At 45.5% G+C, this 21,722-nt stretch overlaps 1 protein-coding gene across 6 annotated transcripts in view; it reads right to left on the bottom strand.

The window, feature by feature from the left end:
- CUX2 (cut like homeobox 2) overlaps positions 1-21,722 on the bottom strand; it is a 224,729-nt gene that overhangs the window by 100,328 nt on the left and 102,679 nt on the right. The gene's annotated exons all lie outside the window — the stretch shown is intronic.

Here is a 21,722-nt window from a genome sequence, read left to right as displayed (position 1 = left end):
ATTTACACCTGTTAACCAGGAATTAAAACCTGGCCTTTCTTGCTGAAGATTTGCCACATTCATTTTGTACCCCACCTCCCACATTTAAGCAAAACAGAAATGCAACAAGAATCAGAGTCCTTGAAAAAAGTATAGCAGCTTCGTAATTCCTACGGTGCATTTGCTATCGATAACTTTCGCCAGGCCCTGCCACCTATCAGCTCAGGCCAATCTACAGATTTGTCTCGTCCAGTGAAAAGAATCAGCAGGCCACGATGTGCCTGTTCATTCAGAACCCTGTGAAACAAATAATCTTAGCTCAAACTGTGCTGAAACGTAAGCGATATGATCTTACAATCTAAAATGGAATCTAGGTTTACAGTGCTTTATCAAAACGGCTGAAATGGGATCTCTAAGAGGGCTGAGATTTGAGACACGCGTTAGATTTCCATTCCAGAGGAGATATGAAAAGCCAGTGTTTCAAAAATATCAAGCAATGCTATCTAACGTATTATACAGATAGCGGCCTCCGGGGGACTCCGGTGTTATGGCGCCCCACAGAAACGGACGAACGTACAGTTGGCTGCCACAGCTCACACATGGTCTCTGTGTGTATATAATGTCTTCTGCAGTTTCCACGATATGCTATGCATCCGATGAAGTGAGCTGTAGCTCACGAAAGCTCATGCTCAAATAAACTGGTTAGTCTCTAAGGTGCCACAAGTACTCCTTTTCTTTTTACACTATAAAAGAGTCACTTAGTATTTTGCAGGCCCTCGTGTTTTGCTGCCCTGCTCTTCTTTATACTGCAGGCACATCGGGAGGTCAAAACACCAGGCAGAGTACACCTGGCTTCAGCAGCTGGCTGCTTTGTGTAGCAATTACACCCGTGCAGAGTGAGCCCGAGGCACTGCCATTCCAATCGGGCAGCGTTCGACGTCCACTCTGCGTGGGTGTCAGGGACGACAAGACGCAACCCAGCATGGAATCAGGCTCCTTGGATGATGCCGTCTAAAAGGGAAGCACCTCTACCCGAAAGGTTACAGTGAGGCCCAACCCAGTGCTCACTGGAGCCAGAGGGAGTTAAAACAGCGGTACCCCCAGTCCTTAGCGGAGATGGGTGCCTTTGGTTAGGTTTGGGCAATGAGATAACATGTCAGTTTGATTTCCACCCAGGATCCCTGTACAAAATCATCAATTCCACTGACGGCATCATATCTGAAGGACCCACCGGCCTCAACACAATGTTCCTGCAAATAGATCAGACCCTACAATCTCACTTCCATGGACACAGCTGGCCGCTCCCATGAATTATGGCCATGTTTCCCATTCCTCTGGATGACATATTATTCAGCTTTCTAAGCTATAGGCTGCTCTCTCTGCCTGGAATGCCACACCTTGGGTCGTCCCATCACAGATTCCTCACATTATTTAGCCCTCTTTATTATTAGATCTATTACAGCGGCTCCCAACGACAGAGCTGTAATGATGATGGGAGTGTTCAAGGGCTGCATTTACAGAATAATATTCATTACCATATTCATTCAGTGTTTATCTCGCAGATGTACGGATCCGTTACAATGGAGAAAAAAGAGAATTCGGAATTTGTGCTCAAAAGATATTCAAATTAGTTAATCAAGAGTCCTATTATTACGGGCCTCATGTACCAGCAGCAGCTATCCACGGAGATAATTGATCAGCTGCTAATAACTGATTACACTGCAGCAAGTGTTTTCTTATCCCTTTTCCTGCCATGTTTAAAGATATTTTATAAATTTCTAATTATTGTAAATTGTTTCTCCTTTTGAAAACATCTTGCTATAGTCCCAAGCCATCAGTTTTCCAAAAAAACTTGCTCTCTCCACCCAAAACGAGTTAATAGAAAGATGTTTGGAAAGGGTATGGAGGAAATGCTTTGACTTTACCGGACAAAGCAGCAGAGAGGGAATGCGAGTGGGAATCCGGAGACCTGGGTTCTATCCCCAGCACTGCCACTGATGTGCTGTGCAACCTTAGATACCGCCGCTCTGTGCCGCAGTTTCCCCATTTGTAAAATGGGGATAATGCAACTTTCCCACTTTTGTAAGTGCTTTGAGATAAGGCTGGAGGGCCTGATTGTCATTTACACTAAGACTCCTTCCTACTGCTCTGGCAGCGTGAAGGAGCTTTTATGCCCACTTTAAGGCATCTTTGCATTGTCAGAGAGCTATCAAGTAGCCTCAGTGTTAATGAGATACGGGCCTGAACCCTACTATACTTTCTAAATACAATTGCTGCATATTTTGTACAGTCCAAGTCTGGCTGGATTTTCATGGGGGATGGCAAAAGGCACCTCCCTGACTCCAGGACAAGCCCCCTGCTAAATTTCAAGTTCACACTTCAAGCCATAGCACTCTCCAAAAAATGAATGTCTATAACAGAAAGTGTTAGGTAAATATAGGGGACCACTGTTGCTCCCACAATAATACAGGGCACTTCCGTATATTGAATAATATCCACTTGCACTCCTAAAGCAACTCAGGCTGCAGGCCCAGATCAGGTTCCCAAGCCCTTCAATGGGTGCTTTGCTCCAGCTGCCTTCAGATTTTGATTTCTCCTTCCTCCCAGAGAAATCATCATCACAGGTAAAACTGGAAAGAAAAAAAAGAGGAGGAGAACAGAGAGCTGCCTGGAGAGACTGAGGGCAACTTTTACAGAGCGTTGCACGGGGCTTTAGCAATGCAGCTCCCATTGCTGTTCTAGGGAGCTGCACACTTCCAACCCCATCCAGAGCACTGACCATTTCTCCTGACGGGACCCAGAGGGACGGAGCTCTTTAGGACGTGGTAGCGCATGTTAAACAGCAGTTGCTCCCTGGGCGTGGGCTAGAGGAAGGCGCTCCCGGAGCTCATCTCCTGCAGGCGTTTTGTGCTACTCTCCTTGGTTTCTAGCATGCTGGTATTTGCAACACTTCCCCGCTACCCCCCGCTGCAGCCACGGGCATTCCAAGGGCCACAGGGCAGCACGTCTCCGCTCCGGTTGCTTGCTGGAGCACGTGCCAGCTCCCTCAAGGGCATCAGGAATGCTCAGCTACCACGGTAACAGCAGCCATATACATTCCTCAGCGAGAGAGAATGTCCACCAGGTTTCCATGAGGAGATCCCGCCAACTCATTCTATTAGGCATGGGGTTTGCTCCATCCCCCCCACATGAAGCAGACAGAGGGTTCACCTTCCCCGCTAAACCTGGGGACAGCAAAGGAGGTCCACCTCCCCCGATAGCTCCCTCCCATGCAGCCCTCTTCAGAAGGGGAACGCCCCCGCTCCGGGAGGAGGTTGCCACATCAATAAATATTTTGCCTGGCAATGGGTCAGCTTTGTTTCACACCAGATAATCCTCCTGGGGCGCAAGGGGTAAAATGCCATGCAGGGTCACCTCCCAAATCACAGCACACCTGTGGAGACGCTCTGGTGGCATTGGGTAGCTGGGGAGGGCATGACACAGAATCAACATGCTCCCCATTCGGCACCTTCCTTGACCTTGAAGTTCTGCCAGGTTTCCCCAGCATGCCTTGCTCCCATTAGAAAACAATATGATCGAGCCCGCAGGTTTCCCAGGGCTCATACCCAAGAGGAAGGGACACAAATATTCTGGGGGACACTTTCCACCAAGTAACAATGAAAGGCACCAATTCTACAAGCACTTGCTACCAGGCAAAACGCTTCCCGTTGTGAATAGCTCACTCTCCACAGCAGAGCATGCAATGCCACAAAGATAAGGTAAGGTAAAATCTGGGACCTACGTTACCTTTGATCCTGTTGGCAAGAAATTAAGGACCCTGTCTTTATGCACCATTTCACCACAGCATGGGGAGACAAAATCTGGCAAACGTATGTCAAAATGCACGGAGTAAACCCCATTTTTACAGGAGCCTGAGAAAACTGCAGTAGCTAAACCTCAGAATGGATCCCAAACAATGTTTCTGAAAGCGACGTGGCGCTCAAAAGGGAAGTAATAAGATTGCTCAAGCGTAGATTGCTCTGTCTTACCCAGCCGTGCCTCTTGACAAGGCGCAGCCTGGTGGTGGGGCTTATTTTCTTAGAACGGAGTCTCTGGCCACTGAACCAGGAAGGAATAAATAAAACAGCAGTATATAATAGGGCTCTTGACACCTGCAAGACATCCATTCCTAAAGACGCTGGCATCTCAGGTCAGATCTGTGCTTAGGATAGTGCTAAATAAGATTCAGCTTTGCTTCTGCATATTTTACAGATGAACGCTGTTGCAGTTTGACAGAAGTAGTTAAGAGGCTCAAAGCCAACCAGGATTTTAAATTCAGCTACCAGCAGCCAAGCAGCCATTCAGAACTATTTCTGGGATGCAATTCATTATTGCAATCGATCCGCTAGTCCCCCACCCCACCCCACCCCACCTTAGAGCTACGGTCATGGATCCTTTCAATGGGAAATTTACCTGCAGTGTGGCTAATGGGTTCAGTCCGTGATACCTGACCCATTGCCGCACTCCAGAGGACGCTTTGCTGCACTGCATGCGGCCGTTGGGTCCATCCATACACACACCAAGCACTTCGCTCCCTCTCCCAGCAGCCTAGGCAGAGTGATGGTAGGGGCCGTGCCAGTGTGTGCGCCCCAGACAGAGCAGGGAGGGATGAGTCAATGCACCCAACAGTGGCAGATCCATTTTTCAGCTCCCCCTTGCCCAGTGCATGTGTGTCCATGCACAGACAAGCAGAGCCCACCAACCAAGGAGTGGAAATGCTCCCCCTCCCCCCCGCAGTAGCCAGGAGGGGATAAAGGGGGGAATCGGGCCGATACGTAAGCATGATGTTGCATCAACATCTTGTGCCATGGTGATGTGATGCCAGCACTTACTGCCCCAATGTTGTGATGACAGGCAGGCCAGGGGTGTTCTGCGGCTCTGTGAGACTTCACTTGGTAATGGTGGCATCCTGCTGGTTTGTAAGGTGAGATGGGGAGGGAATCCTATTCCTGGCCTTCCACTGACTCACTCACCTAAATGGCATCTGATTCATTTAGCAGCTGGGAGTTCTGCCTTCCCCACTGAGGGACTCCTGTCTTATCAGCTGCATTAAACCCAGCAAGGAAGACGCATTAATCACAAGCCTCTCGTTAATATGCATGGGATTTGCCCAGAAGGGTTAAGTTAGCGTGCAGCTGCTTGTGCCACTCCTCCCCAGCACAAGACACCTAATTCACCAAGCACAACCCACACCATCCCGCAAGTCTCCTTTGTACTCCTCCAGGAGTCGGAGCCTTGCCTGTGCAAAAGGGGAGAGAGAGCAGGGTGTCCCCAAAATGGCCCATGCAGGGGAAATGATGAAAGCACATGTCTGGCTCAAGCATCACAGTGATGTACTCCAGCAGAAAGTGGCAGACAGACAACTAAGCAATTCATGTCTCTCTAAAACGCTGGTCTTCCTCTAGCTCTGGTGGTGGCGGCGATGAAGGGATCTGAGCAGGAGCAGGACGAGGAGAAGGAAAAGGAAAAAGATCCCTCTCAAAACGACCTGTGGCTGAAGGAACCTCTTCTCAACTTCCCTACGGAACGGCTCTTCCAACAAGTGTGCGTTTAACAAGCAGAACCTTCACCAGCTCTGCTAGGAACGACAAGGGAAAGCAGAACGTCAGACCAGGTGGAGCCATGCGTGGGCTGCAGTAGTCAAGGTAGCTGACGTAGGCTTCCTGGCTGCAGGGGTTTTCAGACTGGTGGGGAAGACGCCACAGGCACCAGCCATGCCATTACACAGTCTATTGATGCTGTTCTGAGGAAAGCTAATCAATAGATTAGATTTCCCAAAGAAAGAAAAACACCAGCTGCCAGCTATGCATAATTCCTATGCTATGGTGCGTTTGCCATCAGCTGCACACATGTCCAGGAAGAAGAAGGCCTTCCGCTCCCTGACTCTGCAGGCTGTGTCCAGTGGCAAGTGTCAGATCTCGAACAACTTAGTCAAGGTCTCAGGAACGTGGCACGAAGTAATCTGCGGTACTGCACTATCAGCTCTTTGACCCGGCGCTCATGGATGGAATTTGGTTAACGGGTAAGTAACCATTCCCAGGACTAGCCTCTGGACTTTAACTACAGGCTGCAAGTCAAACAGCCGCCATCGTGGCCAACGCTCCAGGGATTGAACCAGGGACCTCTGAGCTAAAGCATAAATTGCTACAATTTGAGCTAATGCTGTAAGAGCCTGAGAACATGGAGGGCAACATGTAACATACACTGGACCCGTGGAACTTGGGTGACCCGATGTCCTGATTTTATAGGGACAGTCCCAATATTCGGGGCTTTGTCTTACAGAGGCGCCTGTTATCTCCCACCCCAACTTGATTTTTCATGTTTGCTATCTGGTAGCCCCAGGTGGAGCACCGGCTGTATGGGGGAAGGGGCTCGCTTTTCATTATGCACGTATACTATCTAGCACAACGGAGCCCTGGTTTTGATCAGTGGCCCGGGGTCTCATCTGGTGGGGGGCAAGGAGAGCAGCTGTTTCCCCCACACACACACACACTTTTCATAGGTCTATTTGCTCCATTATGGCTTCCATTCTTTTCCCCCCCAGACACACACTTTGCAGGACGTAATAGAATCACATATAATGTTCTACATGTTGATGCAACTTTGCCCCCCCCCAATAAATAATAAATATAACTATCACGATAGCACCATCTGAGAACACACAACCCGGTTTTTCCTGTGTGTACGTGGAGGGGGCTGCTTTCTGACATCTTTGCTCCTGACATTCATTTTTAATTGCTATGCCCCTAGAGAGTTCAGTGCGATGAAGAGCCTCAGACCAAATCTGTGCTGGGTGTAGCAGGGTCTAACGGGACTCCCTAAAGGGACCTACAGGAGTCCAGATGGCCTTCAACTCCGGCACAGGTTGGCCTACATGAGCTTCTAGAGACAGAGAGAAAGGGTCGGGAAGTCCAGCAGGCAAAGTACGGGTGGGACATCTCAGAAGACAACCATGGATATAGTTTGGGGGGCAGGGTGCATTGCCCCCCGCAAAACTGCAAGCCTTAGGCTAGCACAGAATTTGCCCCCGCCCCGTGCAACCCCATTGGCCTGACTGGAGTTGCCCCCAAATAGAGAAGTCAAACTATGCTTATGAAGACAAGAGGAGGCAGCAGTAGGAGAAGAGAGTTCGGCAGGGGTGACAAGGAGGAGAAGAAAGCTGATTTTCAGAATAACAAAGTCCAGCCCATTCCTGCATCAATATATTCCAAGTGACATTTGCCAGGTGGGTTTGTTCTGATGTTAGTTACAGCCAGCGGTAGCTAACTATCCTGGAAATCTCAGCAAGCAATGGAAACAAGGCACTACATTGCTGGAGTCTAGTCCTGGAGGAGGACACTCGTTCTTGGGAAGGAAATGGGAGCATGGTTCTGTGCTAACCTCACAAGGCCGATGCACATTGTTGAAGGCAAGTTATGGGGTGTTAGGGCTAAACATGAGGTACCCAAGCAGCCCCCAGAGGCTTCGTGGTCTGAGCTGCTCTGAGATCTTATACCCTCCTCCACCTTCTCCAGACTCTTGGGCTGCAGGGCCTTCCCGTGTACTCTCTTAGAATATCTTTGTGCCCAGTCTGTTTTGTTCCAAGGCAGGCAAGTCTGGACTCCTCTGAACTCCAAAGGGAAGTTTCTCCTTGAGAAGGAACAAAGGATTACACAATTCTCCCAGCCCAGTGGTCATTTTTCCACCATGTCTGACATTTAACGAGCACCAGCTTGTATGTTCCAATTGGACATACAGTTTATGTTGTGCTGGACAGACAGTTACATTGGCTTTGGCCTTCCCTGGTTCATCTGAGTAGTTTCAAAAATTGTTTCCAAAACCCCATTTTAATTTCTATTATGTCTGTCAATGCAGGGAGCAAAGCTATGCCATGGAAGCCATTTTAAAAATGGTTATTTTAAAGCCACATTTCTTTCACACAGACATTCTGATAGTGTAGACAAGTCCTACCCACTCTCGTTCGGGTATGAATTGTCAATCACAGACACCCCTTAGACAGTCGCAAGTTTACAGCTGTTGTGCAATATAGGATACTCTGCTAATGGCTCTGAAACTAGAGATAAACTGGAAATCATCAAGATGATGAATGAACTTGACAATGAAAGAATCCCAGTACACAGCCCCACGGAAAACTAAACTGCAGATCTCTGGATAATTTGTTCATATCCACAGTTACTTGGAGCCTGCTTCTCGGGTGTGATTTACTGCTGACCGTTTCCAAAATGTGGGCTCCATTAGAAAACGTTAATTCTTTAAACTATTCAGTGTTATGCTATTGCAACTCCAAACAAAATTTAAAAAAAAAGAAAGAACAGATCCTCATTGGACCTAACGTTCACTACCGAAGGGAACATGGAATGATGTGAAGGGGTGAGAGAGGAGTAAACCAGTATTGTAAATAGAATTAAACCATTTGGGGGTTTGGAGATCTGTTCTGAAAACCAAAAGCATTCCAAACTAAAACCAGGACTGTTTTAAACAAGCCAGAGTAAATGTCCCACATTTCCCCAGGATCATTTGAAACATATCAGATATAATCCAATGATCTGTAAAGTGATTACACCCAACTGAATATAGGAGATCTCTACTGGTAACACAATATTTCATCCAGCTGTAGACATTACGAGAAGGCAAACAAAGGAGGGGATTTAATAAGTGGAAATAAAACTATGGGCAGAGATGGTTTTAAATTTTTTTTTTTGTATTGCAGCTAATTGCAATCAACAACAGACATCTGACACAGTGACAGCATCAGCAAAATTGCTGCTGAGACCACAGAATCTTTGTCTAAAAATAATCAGACATTCTGCACGCCACTGTTTGTTATAATGGTAATCGATGCTGGAGGCTTTGAATTCCATCAATTTATAGATCTGCTCTGTTCTGCCTGGTGATTGTGTTCTGCACACATAGACTCTCTCTCGGCTAAGGCAGACTGAGGCACTGTGTGATTAAGATAAGTTCAGATTCCTTTCATACATTCCTTATCAGTTCTAATTCTCCACCAGGCAGAGATGTTCACAGCAGTTAAAGATTAGTTCAGCTTCTCAGACGCCAAATTTGAGGGTATTGATCAATAAATCAAATCAGAGCAATCAATTGCCCAATCAGAAGAGTCTAGCCAATGCATTATTACTGGCGCCTTCGAACCAGAGCTTTCATGGGTTTCATCAAAACAGTGCTTTCCTGGCTTCCTGCCAGCTGCTGGTCTGGCTAATAGACTCCACAGCAGAGGAGCTCCAGCCCAGCAGAAGAGCAATAAATTTCTCATCAAACAGCCGATAGAGAAACAAGATGAACATCTGTTTTGCTGCAATGAAACTCCTGTGTTCTTCAGAATCGGCAAACCAGGTCTGACAGACCACCCCACAGGCAGCTTCCCCTTCAACAAAGCAGAATATTTCGCCAGTTATTTCAATCAGGTAATTTAAGAAGACTTTGCATTCTTCTTTCTGCAGCTGCTGGAGCTTTACAGAGAGGATTCCAACTCAGTCAATAATAAAAGCCATCCTGGGACCCTGTACTATGAAGGCAATTTTATGATACCCATTATGTGGCAATGTAACTTCATTAAAAGCTGTTTATTCCCTCCAAGCATTTTAAGCACTTTCCCTCACCCATAAAGAAGAGCCTTTCCGTGCACTGGAAAAGTTATTTTTATAAAGAGCTGCTTTGTGATATTTCTTCCTCGGTAACATGAAAGGAACGTTGTTACCCTTCTTTATCTTACGACTATGCGGGGGAGGGAAATTTTATAACTGCTTCCTGATGAATAAACCTCCCTTTTCTTCTAACTTGTCATTGTGCTCTCAGAGGCAGCCAGGCACCATTTTGTGTGCAGCCGCCAGCTAGCCACCTGGCAGATGTAAGCGCTTCGGGGCAGGAGCTATTTCTTTGTTCTATGTTTGTACAGCACCTAACACAATGCGGCCCTGGCCTTAAGATAGAACAACAACAGGGGGAGAGGCCAGCACTGATGCCCTCTCTACTTCATCCACAAGGGACTGGCTGAATAGGAGCGCACCCTCTAGCATTAGGGGTGGCACTCCACCCTCTAGGCTGAGAGCGATGCAGAGAAGGGAGAAGGAACTGAAAAATACTGCAGCCGTCGCTCTAGCATCTGATTACATAGCCATCCGGACCGGAAAACGGCAAAGGAGACCGAACCGGACTGCATGAAAGCTCTGGAAACGCCCACCACACTCGTGCCCTCCATTGAGGCTCACGACACAGAGGCCATCTTAAAAACAAAATCATGTTACTTTTTAAACTCTCCGCCTCTCCTTTTAAAGGCTTACCGTGCCTTGAAACTCCTTCCCCTGGGGAGGGATGGGGGGGACAAGTGAGCCCCAGTTTTTACACTGGTTTCAGAGTAACAGCAGTGTTAGTCTGTATTCGCAAAAAGAAAAGGAGTACTTGTGGCACCTTAGAGACTAACCAATTTATTTGAGCATAAGCTTTCGTGAGCTAGTGAGCTGTAGCTCACGAAAGCTTATGCTCAAATAAATTGGTTAGTCTCTAAGGTGCCACAAGTACAGTTTTTACACTGTTTCTTGCAAAGAAGGTAAAGGGAATAAAAAGGAGGCGGAAATTAGGGTGCACTTGAGGCAGCAAAAGGGATGGATGAATGACAAGCGCAGACAGCGCTCTGCTGTGGGAAAAGCCTGCAGCATATTCTACCCCCCAGCATGGGGGAGGGCAATGTTATGGCTCTTCTGCACTTCCAGAGAGCGAGACGCCACGGTATGTTATTTTTATTATACACTCAAGAGGTGGTATGTTTACTGGAGTTCTATTCAGATGACATTTATTATGCCAGCTTGTTTTATAAACTAAAGAGAAACAAGAGCACTAAGAGAGAAAGTGCCCCTAAAATCTCAGCATCCACACTCCAGGGGAACTGTTCTGCCGTAGAGAAGGGGCAGTGAGTATGCAGGGGAGCAGCTCACGGGGAGCTTTTAACAGAGCCACCTGTATTGCAATATCCTTCTCTAAGGGCTAGGTAGAGATTTTCAAAGCCATTTGCAGGATGCGGACACCCACTTGCTACTCAGTTTTAGGCAGCTTTGAAAATTGCAGCTTTAGGGACCTGGATTTTTGAAGATGGGCCCTATAATAGCAGGGAGCACAGCTAGGTCCCTGGATGCCCATGGTTTGCACCTAGGCAATGACAGGAGCAAGCTGGTGGAGGATCTGGGCATCTCTTACATTGTCCATTAGAAAAGTGGACCTGCCTGGTCAATGTAAGACTCTGTTTGTTCTGTTAGTTACACCAGACATTCCCAGAACTGAGATCACGGCTATAATCTAAGGTACGTGGGGTCTGAGCCAATGCTCAGACAGGTCAATGACACACCTCTCACAGACTTCAATGGGGGAAGGGCCGGATGTTTGTCACCAATCCCATGATTCGTTTCATGCTTTAAATTTCAATCAGTTTGGCCAATGGAACCGGACGGGTCAGTTTCACTTTCTAGTTCTCATGAGCTAGCACAAGGCCATTTGGGGTCACAACGCTGCAGGAAAAAGGCTCAATGCAGGGGAATGGCTTCATCCAAAACCACCATGTGCTTTCAGAACAACAGATCGACTGATTGGGACCTAAAACCAGTTGGCATTAAATGGCTAGGCAAGAAATGCTGACATTCAATAGTTTGTAAAGCTATCCACAAGACAAAAGGTCTTGACTTTGTCCACTCACACCAGAGCTCCAAGTAACCAGAGGGTAAGTTGCCAGTCTAACAATCTCTCCTTTAGTTATTTACTGTAGGTGGAACAATTATTCAGAATACACGACAACCTGACAAAAGTCTGCAATTTCCACTAAAGCCAAGTTATTTAAATAGAGAGATGAGGGGAGTAGGAAAGCAAATTGAATGAAAGATATATAAGCAAAGGACCTGATTTCCTAGTTTTTACTCAGGCAGGTCTCCCGTTCAAACCCCTGGAACTTTTTTCTGTATGCAAAAAGAACTGCTGTTTGCTACAAAGTGGTAGGTCAAAACACTACATCTTACAATAAGGTCAATGTTTTGGGTAATTATTGTAGTATTCTTTTGAATTACTTTCAGAGTGGTAGCCGTGTTAGTCTGTATCAGCGAAAAAAAACAGGAGTACTTGTGGCACCTTAGAGACTAACAAATTTATTTGAGCATAAGCTTTCGTGGACTAAAACCCACTTCATCAGGTGCATGCAGTGGAAAATACAGTAGGAAGATAGAAATACACAGAGAACATGGAAAAAATGGGGGTTGCCATACCAACTGTAACGAGACCAATCAATTAAGGTGGGCTATTATCAGCAGGAGAAAAAAAACCTTTTGTAGTGATAATCAGGATATGGCCCATTTCAAACAGTTGACAGGAAGGTGTGAGTAACAGTAGGGGGAAATAATTAGCATGGGGAAATAGTTTTTACTTTGTGTAATGACCCACCCACTCCCACGCCACAAGGGGCCACAACAGCGGTTCCCTTAACTCACCCAACAATATTGTTAATCTATCCAGTTATACTCTTAGCCCAGCAGAAGAGTTTGTCCTATCTCGGGGACTCTCCTTCTGCCCCTCCACCCCCACGAACATGATACAGTTCTGCAGTGACCTGCAATCCTATTTTCGACGTCTCCGACTCAAAGAACATTTCCAACACACCTCTGAACAGCACACTAATCCACAGAAACCTTCCTACCAACACTACAAAAAGAATGATTCTGGGTGGACTCCTCCTGAAGGTCAAAACAAGAGACTGGACTTCTACATAGATTAATTCCGCCAACACGTACGGGCTGAAATTGTGGAAAAGCAGCATCACTTGCCCCATAACCTCAGCCGTGCAGAACACAACGCCATCCACAGCCCCAGGAACAACTCTGACATCAGAATCAAAAAGGCTGACAAAGGAGGTGCTATCGTCATCATGAATAGGTTGGAATATGAACGAGAGGCTGCTAGGCAGCTCTCCAATACCACTTTCTACAAGCCATTACGCTCTGATCCCACTGAGGGTTACCAAAAGAAACTACACCATCTGCTCAAGAAACTCTCTGAAAAAGCACAGGAACAAATCTGTACAGACACACCCGTAGAACCACGACCAGGGGTATTCTATCTGCTACCAAAGATCCATAAACCTGGAAATCCTGGGCGCCCCATCATCTCAGGCATTGGCACCCTGACAGCAGGATTGTCTGGCTATGTCGACTCTCTCCTCAGGCCCTACGCTACCAGCACTCCCAGCTATCTTCAAGACATCACTGACTTCCTGAGGAAGCTACAAATCCACTGGTGGTCTTCCAGAAAACACCAGCCTGGCCACTATGGATGTAGAAGCCCTCTACACCAACATTCCACACAAAAATGGACTACAAGCCGTCAGTAACGCTATCCCCGATAATGTCACGGCAAACCTCGTGGCTGAACTTTGTCCTCACCCACAACTATTTCACATTTGGGGAGAATGTATACCTTCAAGTCAGCGGCACTGCTATGGGTACCTGCGTGGCCCCAGAGTATGCCAACATTTTTATGGCTGACTTAGAACAACACTTCCTCAGTTCTCGTCCCCTAGTGCCCCTACTCTACTTACGCTACATTGATGACATCTTCATCATCTGGACCCATGGAAAAGAAGCCCTTGAGGAATTCCACCATGATTCCAACAATTTCCATCCCACCATCAACCTCAGCCTGGTCCAGTCCACACAACAGATCTACTTCCTGGGGAGGGATAGCTCAGTGGTTTGAGCACTGGCCTGCTAAACCCAGGGTTGTGAGTTCAATCCTTGAGGGGGCCATTTAGGGAGCTGGGGCAAACATTGGGGACTGGTCCTGCTTTGAGCAGGGGGTTGGACTAGATGACCTCCTGAGGTCCCTTCCAACTTTGATATTCTATGATAATAAGCGATGGCCACATAACCACCACCCTATACAGGAAACCTACTGACCGCTATTCCTACCTACATGCCTCCAGCTTTCATCCAGACCACATCACACGATTCATTGTCTACAGCCAAGCTCTAAGATGCAACCACATTTGCTCCAATCCCTCAGACAGAGACAAACACCTACAAAATCTCTATCAAGCGTTCTTAAAACTACAATACCTACCTGCGGAAGTGAAGAAACAGATTGACAGAGCCAGAAGAATAACCAGAAGTCACCTACTCCAGGACAGGACCAACAAAGGAAGTAACAGAACACCACTAGCCATCACCTTCAGCCCCCAACTAAAACCTCTCCAGCACATCATCAAGGATCTACAACCTATCCTGAAGGACAATCCCTCACTCACAGGTCTTGGGAGACAGGCCAGTCCTTGCTTACAGACAGCCCCCCAACCTGAAGCAAATACTCACCAGCAACCACACAACAAAAACACTAACCCAGGAACCTATCCTTGCAACAAAGCCTGTTGCCAACTCTGTCCACATATCTATTTAGGGGACACCATCATAGGACCTAATCATATCAGCCACACCATATGAGGCTCGTTCAACTGCATATCTATCAATGCGATATATGCCATCATGTGCCAACAATGCCCCTCTGCCATGTACATTGGCCAAACTGGACAAACCACTGCACAGAAGAATAAATGGTCACAAATCAGACGTCAAGAATTATAACATTCAAAAACCAGTTGGAGAACACTTCAACCTCCCTGATCACTCAATTACAGACCTAAAAAAGTCACAATTCTCCAACAAAAAAAAACTTCAAAAAACAGACTCCAACAAGAAACTGCAGAATTGGAATTAATTTGCAAACTGGACACCATTAACTTAGGCTTGAATAAAGACTGGGAGTGGATGGGTCATTACACAAAGTAAAAACTATTTCCCCATGCTAATTTTCCCCCCTACTGTTACTCACACCTTCTTGTCCACTGTTTGAAATGGGCCATATCCTGATCATCACTACAGAAGGTTTTTTTTCTCCTGCTGATAATAGCCCACCTTAATTGATTGGTCTCGTTACAGTTGGTACGGCAACACCCATTTTTCCATGTTCTCTGTGTATATCTATCTTCCTACTGTATTTTCCATTGCATGCACCCGACAAAGTGGGTTTTAGCCCATAAAAGTTTATGCCCAAATAAATTGGTTAGTCTCTAAGGTGCCACAAGCACTCCTCGTTTTTTGTTTGTTTTTTTTTAATTACTGTTGCTTGAGTAATGACTGCAGGATCAGACTCAAAAGGTAGGGATCTTAATTATTTGCCATGAACAATGGCAATGTTTTGCTATCACCAGGGTAACCATTTGTGTTTATCCTTGTATTTTCAGAATAAGCAGAATCATTCACCATTAAAAAGAGAAAAAAATCCCATGTCCCTCATTCCAACAATAAACCAGATACAGAGGTACCTGGCTTTATGGAAGAAAATGGGGACAAATCGAGGTCCGTGCACTCAACTGTTCGCTACAGAGATGGTACATGGAGTTCAGAACTTAAGTGTAACAGTTCAATCTTTTCCCACATTAACAAAATTGTTAAAGATATGCAGAGCCATTAAACGAAAACCCACAACAGCGCAGGAAAAATAGAATTACTAGAATACATTTTAATTGATTAACAACAGCATTTAGTAACAGTGATAAAAGAAAAACTTGTTTTATTGGACCTCGTGCTAATTAGTTCAATTTACTGTTGGGAGATTACTGTGCCTTTTGCAATATTGTACAACCCAGACCTTCATGCAACAAACCAAAGCTTTTATAAAAACCCTAGAATAATCATAAAAGATACCAAGGCTACCAACTGTTTACCAAAGCCAAAGATAATAGAGACGTAAAACAGGGTCACTCCAAGGACTTAATGTTACCACCTACATTCAAGCTGTACCTTAGCAATCTCCGAACAAATGGGAAAACCAGTCTCTCCAGGAAATTTAAACATCTCTCTTTTCTGTACATAAATAGGCCTTTATTGCAACTTTGATATATCTTTCCCCTAACGACTTTTAAGGGCAGCAGATAAAGTTGGAAGAAGTACGGAATAAACCAAAAAATGTTTAATATTCAATAAATGTGTCAATTTTACATACTGAGGCAAATGGGTCTTTATTGAAGAATTGGTAAATTTCCTCTGAGAAAAGTAAGTGCATTTTAGCCTTCAAGGGGTCCCGGATGAATAGAAATGGAATGTGATTTGTGATAAAACTCAGCTGCTCTATAAAAGACGTTAAATAAATGCTGCTGTTTCACTGGGGATACACAGAATTGATTGCATTATAGACTGATTCTAAGATGCACAATCCCCGCAAGGTATCCGTGAGGTTCCATGCATGTGGAAAGCTGGAGAGCAGAGACATTTAGATTACCTCGTAACTTTCATCCTAAGGTTTGCTTCAAATTTTCTGGAAATGCTTTGCAAAAATGTTCCAACTTTATTATTTACAGTTTAGTGAGCGTTTTGTTGGGAGGACTTGTGCTGTTTGGCAGGGGAATCATGTCGTGGTCTAACCCCCTTAGGGGGAAGTAGGAATCCCCCTCTTCATCTTCATCCAAGGACGTCCCCAGTGCAACAAACTTGCAAAGAACAGGATCAACTGCATACGAGGCTGGGAGTGACTGGAAGCTGCTAGTGTCTAATGGAGTTTGGTGGCCCACGTAAAACCAGTTTGGTGGTCACGGTCCAGTAAGTCAGTGGACAGAAACTACCCGCCAGAACTAGCCCTAATTATTGTTGATAGCCTTGGTAAGGCAATAATTGACTGAATGGGCCATGAAGCCTGAACTGCCCCTAGGCCTAGACTTGGGTCCTCCAAGGAGAGGTCAAGGCACGCTGGCAAAGCTCACTCTGCTGCCACCTGGGCCTACCCGTTCTATGGATCAATGAGGCCTTCGCACTCCAGGGCTGTCAGCTGGCCCCTGCCAGCAGCACTGAACGCACAGCCGACATTTCAACTGCACAATACACTGAGCAGAAAGGCACCCCTGGGCTGGTGCTTGTGTGTACCTCTGCCGCTCCTGAGAACGCATGGAAACAAGCTCCCTCCTGCCCTTCTCCAGCACAGGCCATACCGGCCCCTCCAAGCACACTAACAAATTCTGCTTCACCCAGACAGGAAAAGAGCTCAGCTGCCTCCCCAGCAGCGTTTCTCCTTCTCTGGACCCCATGGAAGAGGGTCTCTGCCAGTCCCACAATCCCAGTGGGGAGTGGGCAGGGAAATATGCATTGTCCCCATCCCAACTCTGCAGAGCCACACGTGAAAACCCAAAAGCCGCATCACCGATCCATGGCCCCTACCTGTTGCCCACCTAAGAATGTTAGCAAGCAGCATTTCAGTGCATCACGGTCCCCAGGCTAAGAGGCTAATGGGAGCCTCTCAATACTGAAGTTTACTTTCCTCTTTGTGAACGTGATGCTTCAAGGACAAGAAATTTATTTTCCTATAACCCAAAGTAATTATATTCTTTTAAGCCAGGCTGTAGGACTGCTGCTCCATTTGTATATTTCAATGCAATATCAGATCCAGGCAGATCAATTACTATGGAAAAGTACAGTAACATTCACTCATTATTTGCATTGATTTGCCTGATAAAAGCACTGACTTCTCTTGAATTAGGAGTATGCACAGAAAGTACAGGGTAAAAACACAAATGAAAATAATATGACAGTCAAGGCAGACAGCAAGTAGCACTGGAGGTCAGAGACCAAAAAGAAAATCAAGTTTGTGCAACGCAGTGCGTTTAATTCCTAAGATAACCACAACCGGTAATAACGCAGGGAAAATAGCAAATGAAATCCAGCACAGCAATGTAAACAAAGCAATCTTCAGACAGACAAATGAGAGGCCAGCGCTGCTACCACAGTGAGCATAAACTGCGATATAATTGCACTGTTGCTGCATCATCTTTAATCAATAATATCCAGGGTTGGCACCGCTTACATAGCCCAAATCCCAGACTCAGCCAAGAAGCAGCATGCTGTTAAAAAGCCCAATAGCTCTTTCTAGCTAATAGGTGGCTTGCTCTCTCAACCCTGCTGATTTTTAAAATAAACCTAAATTCCAATAATTGTTTAATGTTTATTTTTGTTTAGTTCTGGCTCGCCTACTCTGACTCTTGATGACAGAAATTGATATTTTGCTCAGATTCCTTGAAGGAAATTAGGAAACTACTTATGTCAGAACATGCTCATCACAACGCAGAGGTAATCTTTGTCAAACGCACCGCACCCACTAGCTCCAAAGACAAAGCATGAAATCCTGGCTTCCTAGGAAGTTAATTTCTCTGTCATCTCTTTCAGAGTGGGCTAGAACTGAACGTTGTCCATAAATTCATGTCCATTCTGCTTACCAAGGGATCTATTCTCCTCTTGGCGAGTTCACACTGATGGAGGAAGTGACCCCTAAACATGCTAAATGTGAGAGCAAGGACTCTCCATCAGTTTTATGTTGCCTCTTCGCTAAGATACATACTGAAAAGGGACCTAGCAATGAACTGCCTACTTGCTTGTTATTTGGTGCGTGTGTCAAACCTATGACATGGTGCGTCTACAATTTCTGCAAGATGTTTGAGAGATGAATAGAGTCAGATAAGAGACAAGATCAGACCACACTGAGGCTGGTTTACACTTCAAAGTTTTACTGTATAACTATGTCATAAGAACATAAGAATGGCCATACTGGGTCAGACCAAAGGTCCATCCAGCCCAGTATCCTGTGGCCAGTGCCAGGTACCCCAGAGGGAGTGAACTTAACAGGTAATGATCAAGTGATCTCTCTCCTGCCATCCATCTCCACCCTGACTAACAGAGGCTAAGGACACCATTCCTTACCCATCCTGGCTAATAGCCATTAATATCAGTTAGAGGAGTGATTTTTTTTAAATCAACATAGTTCTACCAGTAAAAACCCTAGAATGGATGCAATTATACCGGTATAAGGGTCCTTTCACTGGCATAGCTTATTTTGGTTCCTGAATCAGAACAAGTTATACAGGTTGAACCTCTACTCCAACAACATCCATGGTCCAGCAACATCCGTGGTCCAGCATGATTTTTGTTAGCCGGATGTCTGCTTATCGTGGGTGGGGCCAAGTTTCCTGTGGTCTGGCAAAGTCCCACCCGTCCTGGCTCTCAGTGTTCTGTGCTGTTATTTAGCTCTAATCTACCCCTAAACAGGTCTCCCAAGAGACCAGCAAGCAGTGGAAGTGTTGGTAATGCTGCTAAGCATAAGCACGTGTCAGTATCGATACAGTAAAAGGTGGAATTGTTGCAGAAATTGGAAAAGGGCACATCGGTATGTTGTTCTGTTTATTTGCCTGGGTGAAATAAAAGTAAAGAGACACCCGCTCGCTATAGGACTGTATTGACCTCCCGTGGTTCGGCAAATTCTCTGGTTCTGCACTGGTCAGGTCCTGAGGGTGCTGGACTAGAGAGGTTCATCCTGTACCAGCACGGGAACTTTTATACGCATAAAACTGCAACCGCATTAGGGGTTTTCTTTTGCCACTGTAACTAAACCAGCAGAATTAAAGCAGCAACCTTTTTAAGGGTAGCTAAGCTCTTAAGTTCAGCTCCACAGTGCAGGAATATTGGCCCACATTAGACCTGGGTGAACTATGGTTGTAAATTGCTTTGGGACATTAGCATGAGCAGTAAGCCCAAAGCAGGTGATCAGAAAGAATGAGATCATAGAGTCATAGAATATTCGGGTTGGAAGAGTCCTCAGGAGGTCATCTAGTCCAACCCCCTGCTCAAAGCAGGACCAACCCCAACTAAATCATCCCAGCCAGGGCTTTGTTGAGCCGGCCCTTAAAAACCTCTAAGGATGGAGATTCCACCCTCAGGCGATTCCTCCATCATGAGAAAGAAGAGCTGTGTTAATCTCGTAGTGACCCTTCCAAACATGAGCGGTATCTTATTTAAGGTTTGGGCTGAAGCAAGAGAAAGAAACCATGGTTACCTGGGTACCTGGTGCAGTAAATAATTGGCTTATATAAGTTTAAGATACTATAAAAAAACCTGCTTCATCTGGCCTTAGCTAAAGTCTGCTAATTGGCAATTACCACACTTCTTTGTTAAAAGGTATAAAAAAGTAAACTCTTAAAGGGGGTCATTACTAATACTTGCCTGACCATGCTGGAGCCAACCAACATGTGTCTAAGCACCCCTGGGTTTGGCCCATTTGTGACTATTTCCATCAAACGCTTATAAACACCTGTTTCTGTTTGGATGCAGTAAATTGCTTAGTCTTTAGGCTTATTAAACATGTTCAGAGCAACAGTAGAAATAGTATTAGATTTAATGATGGAATTTATGGTTAAATTGCTGTCACGGTAGTATCCTATATTAATAATTCCAACACAGAGCATAGTAGGGGCATTTATGGGGATGCCTGCTAGCCACGTTAAACTGAATTTTGGAAACGCATGACCAGTAAATGCTAAGGTTAATGGGCCAAACTGTGCTCTCTGTTACACTGGAATTCCACAGGGGAAACAGAACCCAATTAAGCCCATGGGATGCTGTACCATATATCAATGCAAGACGCTCACGTGTGCCCGCATGGCTGGCATCCAACCGTATTTTGAATGTGATGGGATGAGTTTGCCTCATTATCTGAAAGGCACGAAGCCTGTTTCGCCTCTCATGCGCGCTGGGGTAAATCAGGAGTCACTCCATTGAAATAAATACTTGCTGGTGAAAGTGAGAGGAGAATCAGACCCACTAGTTCAGGTTCTGATCTCAGTTACTCCTGTATTACGGCAACGTAAGTGCGATCAGTATTGGATTGCGTCTCTGTTACTTTATAGGGCAGACCACTATAAAAAGTATTTTTTAAAAAAGAGGTGAAAAGATAAAGCATGGCATTTTCCACACACAAAAGGAATGAATGGGCTTTTCTAGGAGATGATTCAGCCAGAGGACAGTGCCATGTTAGCAGCAATATAAGCAAAGTGACAGCAATGCCATTTGCGCTACTATAGTTAAGTGTAGGTCAGCAATTCTTTTATTAAATTCTATCGTCAGAGAATCATAATTGACCATAAACGAGTCACTCCAGTTTGGAATCAGGCACGTGAAGCAAGCTCTCGCAGATTTTTTTTTTTTTTTTATTTAAACAAGTTTAATGTCCATTTCCAGGTTCTCATTCTGCTGCCCTTGAATTTAATGGGAAAACTTCCATTGGGTTGAATTCTGAGTTCACTTACACCAGTGTAAATCAGAAGTCACTCCTCCAGCTAGCTAAATTGATCCCATACAAAAGCAGTGGAGGTGAAAATCACAGTCAAGCCCATAGATTTCAAATGTTGTTTGATTTGATTTGATAGAGTAGATAGATAAGAACATAAGAACGGCCATACTGGCTCACACCAATGACCTATCGATCCCTGTATCCTGTCTTCCGACAGTGGCCAGTGCCAGAAACTTCAGAGGGAATGAACAGAACAGGGCAGTTACTGAATGATCCATCTCCTGTCATCCAGTCCCTGCTTCTGGCAGTCAGAGTTTTAGGGGCACCTGGAGCATGGGGTTGCATCCGAGACCACTTTGGCTAATAGCCATTGATGGACCTATTCTCCATGAAATTATCTAGTTCTTTTTTTAACCCAGTTATACTTTTGGCCTTCACAACATCCCTGGCAAGGAGACAGAGAAGATAGATTCCTCAACTGATGTAAATCAAAGTAGCTCCATTGACATTGACAGAGCTATGTTGATTTACACCAACTAAGGATCTAACCCATTGTAGTT

The sequence above is a fragment of the Chelonia mydas genome, chromosome 15 (genome assembly GCF_015237465.2).
Source record: "Chelonia mydas isolate rCheMyd1 chromosome 15, rCheMyd1.pri.v2, whole genome shotgun sequence".
NCBI lineage: Eukaryota > Metazoa > Chordata > Testudines > Cheloniidae > Chelonia > Chelonia mydas.
Note: the sequence above shows the minus strand (reverse complement) of the source record. Positions and strands in the feature narration are given on the sequence as shown.